We start from the raw sequence: 10712 nt of genomic DNA, 5'->3' as shown, positions 1-10712 counted from the left end.
TTACGGTCAAATAAGGCAGAAGGGATAGATAACATTCCATCAGAATTTCTAAAATCATTGAGGGAAGTGGCAACAAAACGACTATTCACGTTAGTGTGTAGAATATATGAGTCTGGCGACATACCATCTGATTTTCGGAAAAGCATCATCCACACAATTCCGAAGACGACAAGAGATGACAAGTGCGAGAATTATCGCACAATCAGCTTAACAGCTCATGCATCGAAGCTGCTTACAAGAATAAGATACAGAAGAATGGAAAAGAAAATTGAGAAAGCGCTAGGTGACGATCAGTTTGGCTTTAGGAAAAGTAAAGGGACGAGAGAGGCAATTCTGTCGATACGGCTAATTATGGAAGCAAGGCTAAAGAAAAATCGGGACACTTTTATAGGATCTGTCGATCAGGAAAAAGCGTTCGACAATATAAAATGGTGCAAGCTGTTCAGGATTCTGAAAAAAGTAGGGGTAAGCTATAGGGAGAGACGGGTCATATACAATATGTACAACAACCAAGAGGGAATAATAAGAGTGGACGATCAAGAACGACGTGCTCGTATTAAGAATATTGTAAGACAAGGCTGTAGCCTTTCGCCCCCACTCTTCAATCTGTACATCGAGGAAGCAGTGTTGGAAATAAAAGAAAGGTTCAGGAGTGGAAATAAAATACAAGGTGAAAGGATATCATTGATACGATTATCTGATGACATTGCTATCCTGAGTGAAAGTGAAGAAGAAGTAAATGATCTGCTGAACGGTATGAACAGTCTAATGAGTACACAGTATGGTTTGAGAGTAAATCGGAGAAAGACGAAGGTAATGAGAAGTAGTAGAAATGAGAACAGCGAGAAACTTAACATCATTAACATCAGGATTGATGGTCACGAAGTCAATGAAGTTAAGGAATTCTGCTACCTAGGCAGTAAAATAACCAATGACGGACGGAGCAAGGAGGACATCAAAAGCAGACTCGCTATGGCAAAAAAGGCCTTTCTGGCCAAGAGAAGTCTTAATTTGAGGAAGAAATTTCTGAGGGATCTGTAGAAGGCAAAACCTGTAGAGGAAGACAGAGATTGGAATACGTCAAGCAAATAAATGAGGACGTAGGTTGCAAGTGCTACTCTGAGATGAAGAGGTTAGCACAGGAAAGGAATTCTTGGCGGGCCACATCAAACCAGGCAGTAGACTGATGAAAAAAAAAAAAAAAAGGAGCTTCAGCTCTGCAGTTAGTCTGTCGGAGAGAGGGGGTCAGTCTGTGAGTCTCGGCGTGTTGGTCAGAGTCGGTGCAGTCTGGCGAGTCTAGTCAGTTGGTCAGCCGGGTCAGTGTGGGGTGGTCAGTTTCTGTCCGTCGTCCGGAGTGCTGGTGTTAGTCCGGGCAGTGGTCGTAGGCGGTTGGATCTATCGATTGGACGGTCGCGCGCTGAGACGCGGGATGACTTGTCCGTCTTGGCCTTCGGCGCATGTGAGGTCCCCACGTCACTCCAGTGAGCCGCGCCGTGTAGAAGGGGGTAGTGGCTTCGCGGTCGACACGAGAGCAACAGTAGTCAACCGACGACGTCGGTCTGGCCGGTGCGAGCTGAGACACCGTGAGACGGGATATCGGCGCAACTTCCTGCGTCCGTTGAAGCGGCTGGCAGCGGACGGTTCGCGAGAGCGTTTTGAGCGTGCTGCGCCAGGTTTTCGCTAGACATCGCAGTTCCTTAGAGGTTAAGTGCTTCGTGACATGTTGTTTCATTTACTTGTTAAATTCTACTTGTGTTCTTGGTCAGTCTCTCGTCCCCAGCTTTGTCGTCTGTCTCTCGTCCTCATTTGTTAGGCTGTTAGTGTCTGTCTGTCGGTCTGCCGTACGTTACTAGCTGCCTCTATCATGTTTGTCGGATTCGGTGTTAACGAATTTATAGATTTATGGTGCAAAGGCCGAATCCCTGAAATATGTTTTTATCTTGCCAATCATCTTGCGAGGTGAGATATGAGTAATGTAGAGCATGTTGTACATTGTACAGAAGTCTGAAATTCTTGGCTTACTTAAATAGTAATTTTTAAAAGGTTCCCACCCTTCCACCCTAAGAACGCTTTTAAAAACAAATTCACTTTCGGTGGCAAATAATTTCTTAGTGTCAGTGTTTGTACCATTTCCACCCCTCTTACGGGGTGCATAGTTAATGTGTTTGTGTGAGTTGTTGAAATTTTTAGTTTAAAGTAATCTGGTGTGTTGCAGATTTGCACCAGTGTAGTCTTTCAGAGGTTGTTGTGAGCGGTCGTGACTACGGCTGTGTTGAAAGGGAGCGGCAAGCTTCTCAGCCCGGAGCCTCATAGTGTCAATATTGTTCTTTCTGCCTCTAAATAAAATTTCAACTTTATATTTCGAGAGTGCTTTCCTGCTAATAAATTTTAAATATGTTTTGAAAAGGCTTTTATGAATAAAATTCCCATTTGTTAAAGATAATTTAATTTTCATTAGTCACTCCCTGCCAACTACCTCTACGCTCACTTAGTGTGAGTAAATGTGTTAATGTTCTTGATCAATCGCTAGTAAATAAAGTAAATTCTTTATGAATAGATTTTGAAAGTAAATTCCTGCAGAGGAAACATGCCCCAGGCAATCCGACATCTCTACACTGTAGAAGGAACCGAGCTAACAGTCACAAGATGACCAAGATTGAAGGGACTATTCGAAGCTGACAACCAATGAGCTGCCAGAAGTTTAAGACCAGAGGATAATGCCTGAACCTAACAGACTCGGTTGATCAACACCAAACCAGTCCTGATGTTGTTGGAACTCACCCACCTCTCCTGCCGCCGCTGTCATGCCTGTCGGAAAAGAAACAATAACTTCCGGTGAAATTTGGACCGGATTGAACAAGACATCCTTTAGTTCCGCAAGCAACTCAGGAACAGTGCCTTGTCTGTTGATATTACGAATGCGCAACAGGCCTAATCCTGGACATTCTTTGGCCGCCATGAAAACCTGAAACATACAGCTAAACAGTCACGTGGCCAAAACGAAATATTACTAAATTATAAAATAAGTACAACTATAATTCCATCAGTTACTCAAAGAGTAGTAGCAAGAACGCTAACCACGCTCTGCTACCAGTAATGAACCACTGATTTACTTTCAAAATCTTTTCTTAAAGAATTAACTTCATTTACTAGCGATTCATCGAGAACATTAACACATTTAATCACACTAGGTGAGCGTGGAAGTAGTTGCCAGGGAGTACTAATGAAAATGAAATTACCTTTAACAAATGGGAATTTTATTCATAAAAGCAATTCTAAAACAGATTTAAGATTTATAAGCAGAAAAGCACCCTCGCAATATAAAGTTACAATTTTATTTAGAGGCAGAAAAATCAATATTGACAGTATGAGCCTCCAGGCTGATAGGCTTGCCGCTCCCTTTCAACACGGCCGTAGTCACGACCGCTCACAACAACCTCTGAAAGACTACACTGGTGCAAATCTGCAACACACCAGATTACTTTAAACTACAGATTTTAAGAACTCACACAAACACATTAACTATGCACCCCCGAAGAGGGGTGGATATGGTACAAACACTCACACTCAGAAATTATTGGCCACTGAAAGTGCAATTTGTTTTTAAAAGGTCTCTTACGGTGGAAGGTAGGGAACCTTATGAAAATGACTGTTTAAGTAACCCATGAAATTCAGACTTAAATAAAATGTAAAACATGCTCACAAGATGATAGGCAAGGTAAAAACATATTTCAGGAATTCAGCCTTTACACCTTAAATCTATAAATTCGTTAACACCGAATCCGACAAACATGATAGAGGCAGCTAGTAACGTACGGCAGACCGACAGACAGACACTAACAGCCTAACAAATGAGGACGAGAAACAGACGACAAAACTGGGGACGAGAGACTGACCAAGAACACAAGTAGAATTTAACAAGTAAATGAAACAACATGTCACGAAGCACTTAACTTCTAAGGAACTGCGATGTCTAGCGAAGACCTGGCGCAGCACGCCCAAAACGCTCTCGCGAACCGTCCACTGCCAGTCGCTTCAACGGACGCAGGAAGTAGTGCCGATCTCCTGTCTCACGGCGTCGCAGCTCGCACCGGCCAGACCGACGTCGTGGGTTGACTCCTGTTGCTCTCGTGTCGACCACGAAGCCATTACCCCCTTCTACACGGCGCGGTTCACTGGACTGACGTGAGGACCTCACATGCGCCGACGGCCAAGACGGACAAGTCATCATCTGTCCCAGTGCGCGACCGACCAAACTATCGATCAAAGCGCCATTGCCCATTGCCTGAACAAACTCGAGCAGACTGACGGCCTAACACATACTAGCACTCCGGACGACAAACCAGCATTGACTCCCGCTGACTGACCCAGACTCACTCCGTCTGACCAACTGTCCAGACTCCCCGCGTCTGACTTACCGACTGGCGAGCTCATAGCGCTCTTAAATGCACCTGAACTGGCAACGTTTCCCCTTTCCCACCAGAGGGAGACACCAAAGCTGCGATTGCCACAGCGGCGCCACCGCCATAAACGGAGGGCGACTGCTTCACACTACGCGCTTCGGCGAACTCTTCAAAACTTCAATTTTTACTACGGCTCACCATCAGTGTGCGATATTTTCTTGCTAATAGGTGGAGGAGAAGTCATAGGTTCATAGTTAGTATCTCTCAGTGATATATCCCGTCATTATTCCATATTTCCCTGTTTTTTTCTGAGCATCAAGTGCAGTTCCATATTTTATAAATGAACACAAGTTGTAAAAAATAGAACGCTTAACTCTTTTTATCTACCACTCAGTATATCCTGAAATAGGTTTTACAGTCAATTTATTCCCTTGCATTAACACTGGACTTCTACTCTTGTGCTTTTTGTTAAACTCAGAATCCATGCTGAATTACCTCAATTATCTCTCTATGGAACAACGTACATTACTCCCTGATGTGTTAAGTCATGTGATAAAACGTTTCCGTTTTTCTACTTTCTTCGAAATATTCCATGTCTCGTCGACTTGTGGATTCATATTGACTGGATAATTTTACTGCGTCACTCACAGCACGTTTCTTTCGAATGTTCTCCTTGCAGAGTTGTTCTCACTTCAGTGAGGCCTTTGTCGTATCTTTATATATATATTTCGATACCGTGTCTTAAGCTTATGTTGTAGTCACGGGTACTATGTATTTAGCAGTCCATTGCCTATCAAGGTTTTGGTACTCCCTTCTTTGCCACTTAGCCACACTTGTTGAGTAAGGATACTTTGTTTACAAATATTTCTTAACGGTCTCTTGACTGGCTGAAGTCTCTGGAAGCTTACATCTTGTCTGTGACGCTACGAGTGAAACATGGCTGTCTCTGTCTGTTTCGCTTAAGCAATGGCGGAAAAAACACCAGAGTTAACGTAACTACCCCATGACTTATCCATTACAGAAATTAGTTCTTCAGTAAAATAACAATCATGTTGTCACATGCTTAGGAAAACAGAAATTCATCGCACCTCAGTTCAGGAATGCTGACAGTATGCAGAGGAAAACTAAATTTTCTATGTAGCTGCTAGAGCAATATCAAGAGAAATAGGAAGACTTATGACACCACATTGAGAATAAGATACCTATAGCACACCTAAAGTGGAACGATTCTGAGTAGTATGTCTATGTTCGTTCTGGAAAACTTTAAAGACGTAAATATGCAGCGATTACGCGTACGCTAAACACACACACACACACACACACACACACACATACACACACAATCAACCACCAACAAGGTTCGGTTTAAGCATCACGGAGATAGTTCATTCCGTGTACCAAGTCCTGTGTACCACGATTGATCAAGTCTTTCTCTATCCTTCGACCTTACCAGAGCATCTGAGAAACCAGCCGTAATAACACACACACACACACACACACACACACACACACACACACACACAAAATGTTTACATTTGGAGTTTTCTCTGTGATCAAATATACTTTGATTTGTTTCTTTAAAGGTCTTTAAAGGATAACAGAAATAAGAGGAAAACACAAAAATAGTTTCAACCGAGAATGTTTACTTACTCAGTTGATATGAACATATAAAGTTTCTAATTTATTGGTCTGTGATTTATTTTCAAAGATTATTCTTAATAATTCATTTTATTTACTAGCGATTTATCATTAACATTAACACATTTAATCACACTATGTAAGCATGAAAGTAGCTCCCAGGGAGTAACTGATGAAATGATAACAAAATTCCTTTTAACAAATGGGAAATTTATTCACTTTAATAGTGCCTAAAAGTATTTTTTTAAAGAAACAGATTTAAAATTATAATTTAGAAAGCACCCTCTAAATATCAATGTTACAATTTATTCAAAGGCAGAATGAAACAAGTTTAGACTTTACGAGCTTTTGGGCCGAGAACCTTGCCGCTCCCTTTTGACCTGGCCGTAGTTACGGCCCTCACAACAGCCTCTGATAGACTACACTGGTGCAAATCTGCAACACTCCAGATAACTTTCAACTAAGAGTTTTAACAATTTACAGAAGCACACAGACCATACACCCCCCGTAGGAGGGACGGAAATGGTGCAAAACACAGACAATTAAAATAGTAACCTTGCCACCGAAGGTGCAACTTGATTTTAACTTCTAAGAATAGTGTTACAGTGAAAGGGTGGCAACTTTATTTACTAAAATGATCGTTTACATAAAAGCCCATGAAATGCAATCTTATATAAAACTCTACAAGGTTGGCCAAACAATAGTTAAGATGCTCTACAGTACACAGATACCGCCTCTCAAGATCATTGGCAATAATATCGAAGTTTCCAAAGATCAAAACATATTTCAGGTATAAGGCCGTTACACTCGAAGCAATAAATTCGTTAACACACCAGATCCGACAAACATGACAGAGGCAAATACTAACTTACGGTAGATTGATAGGGAGATTACCGAACAACCCGAACCGCAGGTTGCTCTAACCGGCGCCTACTCCACAAGGGAAAAAAGGACCACCCAATTTATAAACAACCACCTTTCCCCGGGTGGGCAAACGGAGAAGAATAGTGGAACGACCCCAAAGCAAAACGGCTGGTGACCTCACCAAGAAAACAAGTACAATTTAACAAGAGCAAATCAAACAACATAAACTGCGATTTCCCGAGAAGACCTGGCGCACCACCCCCATTTCACTCTCCAGAACCGGCCGCTGCCAGCCGCTTCAACGGACGCAGGAATGCTCGCCGATCTTCCGTCTCACGGCACCGCAGCTCGCACCAGCCAGACTGATGTCGTGGATTGACCCCTGTTGCTCTCGTGTCGACCGCGAAGTCACTACCCCTCGCTATACGCCACGGCCCGCTGGACTTAGGTGGCGACCCACATGCGCCGACGCTCAAGACCGACAAGTCATCTTGTGTCTCAGTGCGCGACCGACCAACCAATCGATCCAACCGCCAATGACCATTGCCTGAGCAAACTCGAGCAGACTGGTGGCCTAACGCGCAGACCTGATGCAGGAACTGAGCCCCGATCGGGCGACCACTCGCTGAATTCTCCCACTGGCGGAGTGGAAAGACTCTCATTTTGCCCGCTTTAAAGGTTGATCCGAACGACAGACATACTAGCACTCCGAACGACAGACAGACACCAACTGCCTAACAAATGCGGACGAGAGACAGACTAGCAAGCTGGGAACGAGAGACTGACTCAGACTGACCCCCTTTGTGAGCTCGTAGCGAACCTTAAATACACGTGAACAGGCAACCTTTCCCCTTTCCCACCAGAGGGAGACACCAAAGCTGCGATTGCCACAGCGGCGCCACCGCCAGAAGCGGAGGGCGACTGCTTCACACTACGCGCTGCGGCGCTCTTTAAACGATCAATTTTTACCACGGCTCATTTATGTAAAGCAAAAATTGGAGCTTCTCGGAGTTCTCCCTTTATTGAAATAATTTCATTGTTGTGTGACTTGTTGCCAGCAGTTTCTGATGCAAGGAGAAAAACTATTCGTTCAACAAGTTCGTCTGGGTTATTCCAGTGAATGTAGTCAACATGTGATTTGTTTGAGTAGTCTTTCCAGTCAATTTCTGCTTCTTCTATGTTTCCGCCAGGTGCACAGGGTATTCTCTTTCCTGTATATATTTCACTTATGACTTTCGCTGTTTTACCAATATTATATTCCTCAGCACTGTCATCATCATAATCATCATCATCGTCATCATCACTACCATCTTCCTCGTTGCCATTATTATCCTCTTCATGGTCGTCTTCAGCAGATGTCAGGGAAGCCTTTGCTGCTGCTGCAGTACGACCTTTTGCAGCCTGAAGTATTTCAAAATAATGGTTTTATGATACGTGTATACTTGTATCCTTTGTTTGTATTTACAGGCTTGAAGGAGAGGTATTGTTGTCTAAAGGCATTGGTTGCCTTCAGAATTTTTGCATAATTTTGAAGATCACATTTCGTGTAATTCTTAGGCTTGATTTTGAACAATAAATTGTATAACCCTCTAGTTCCAGGATATCTTACGTTGTGAATTATTCAATCATTTTCATCAACATGCACTGGTGAGTTTCCAGTCATCCATCCACTTGAAAACGGATCAAATCTGATGACGCAGACGGTGTCACAGGTTTTGTCTATAGGTTTATTAAAATACGAAGCGAACAGTCGACCAGCAGTTTCTGCTATACGTGGCTCCGCTAATTTTCTGCTACTTTTCATTTCTTTCTTCATATCAAAAACCATCATATTTTCCTTTTAATGTCACAGCTGTTGATATTGTCTTGGCATCTAGCTGCAGTAGCAGCAAAATTGCTATTGGTTTCTTTCGGATATCGGTATATCAGTTCTTTTAGTGGTTGTGAAATGGGTTTAAAGGTTTTTTCTAGCACAGACTTGGTTTCAGTTTTTCTTTTATGGAGAGATAGCATCTTTCTTCGGATATTCTGTCGATCTTTAGCAATCTGCTTTTTAAGATTAAAGTTTCGTTTAATCGAATCTTGCAGCATGTTTTTAACTCAAAACTGTCCACTCACTATCTGAACTAAATCTAAGTAGGCATCTCAATTTATAACCCTGATTCCTTACTTCCTTCTCCTTCACTTAGAGGTTTCAAGTATGTGCTTATCTCATGCTGCCTATGCACATTGCCGAGGATTGGTGACATAATTTTACACACCCCTTCTATACGTCCCTGGAATCGAAGACTGTCAGTGGCTGCCTGTTGCCAGCAAATCCCCATACGAGCCTCTGTTTATATCGAAAATTCCTAATCATTTAAAATGTGCACTGTGGTACATAGTTGATTTGGAAAGTGCACTTTCTTTTTTCTCACCTTCTCCATTTCCTATTTTTTTCTTTTCTTTTAGGTCTTCAATGCTACTGCGTAGGCTGTGCACTCTTTGACGTGTGTCAGGAATCTGAGGAGTATGATGGTGATGATGATAATGATAATGTAAATAATAATATGTAATGATCAAGCTGTTGCTTTAAAGACAGATATAATTATCGAAGTTTACACGATAACGAACATTATTTAATTCATCATCTTTGCTAATAACAAGAAAATCGTGGACATTCCCATTCCATGCTCATTTACATATTTCGAGAAATTCGATGAATGTCATGTCAGGATTAACGTGATCACTGAAGACATGTTTTAAATTAGGCTCATCATGCTTAAAGATAAGAATAACGTTAGCATTGTCTCTGTTTAACTGTTTAGGAATTTTGCTGTATGTCTGGCACAAATAGAAACTGGCTATACGGTAATGGCGACCCATCTAAAAGTAAGCTTTCATGTGATCTTGTTCGTCACAGGCAATATCATCGAAAAAAAACATTGAAAGTGGTTGGGCTTGATCTGGTGGTATTACATTTTCCTTACTGGAAAATTTAAAGTAGCCAATATCATGTAAATTTTTAAAAATTTGTTCCAAATATTTATATTTGTATTGTTGTAGCGATTTGGAAAATATGTATTTGTTTTTAAATTTGAGACTATTTTCGTGAATTAGGAGATTAACAATCACATTTGTTTTTCCACAATTGGAAGGACCTGCATTAACACATCTAATCGTATCAGGACATATATCACCGTGCCTACGATCTTGCCTTTGTAGTTCATTTCTGTGTTCAGCAATAGGTTTGACAGGAAGTTGAATTGCATGTTTACTGAATTGCTTCTTTAAGTACACTAAGGACTCTTCATATCTTACACTTACTATTATAATGGAGCACTCTAGGTGACAAGGTTAGCACTCGAGCAATGATTGTCGTTATCTCAAACATAAAATATTCTGTCACATGCAGGATTCGAACCCTCGCCCTCTTTCGCGGGAAGCAAAGCTTAAATCTAGCGCCTTAGACCGCACGGCCTAACTGACAGATATGTTACAAATACTCTTATAATAGAGCATTCTGGGTGGCAAAGACCAGTCGTTAGTTAACACTCGAGCTGTGAACAAGCATCACATCAACAAAAAGAACAACAACAAAATGAATAAGAGGAGGAGCACAAGAAACGTGGTGGTTCCCTTCTTAACCGCATCGTTAATAAACTACCTGTCGAACTTCACATACCTGGATACTCCTACTTTGGTCCTGGCACAAAGTTAGAGGAAAGGGTCAAAAGTGGTGATGCCAGTATCAATCAACTAGACGAGGCGTGTAAAGAACATGACATAGCTTATGCAATTCATCCAGACAGTTTACCTGACAGACAT

The sequence above is a fragment of the Schistocerca piceifrons genome, chromosome 1 (assembly GCF_021461385.2).
Source record: "Schistocerca piceifrons isolate TAMUIC-IGC-003096 chromosome 1, iqSchPice1.1, whole genome shotgun sequence".
Classification (NCBI taxonomy): domain Eukaryota; kingdom Metazoa; phylum Arthropoda; class Insecta; order Orthoptera; family Acrididae; genus Schistocerca; species Schistocerca piceifrons.
This window is presented reverse-complemented; position numbering follows the sequence as displayed.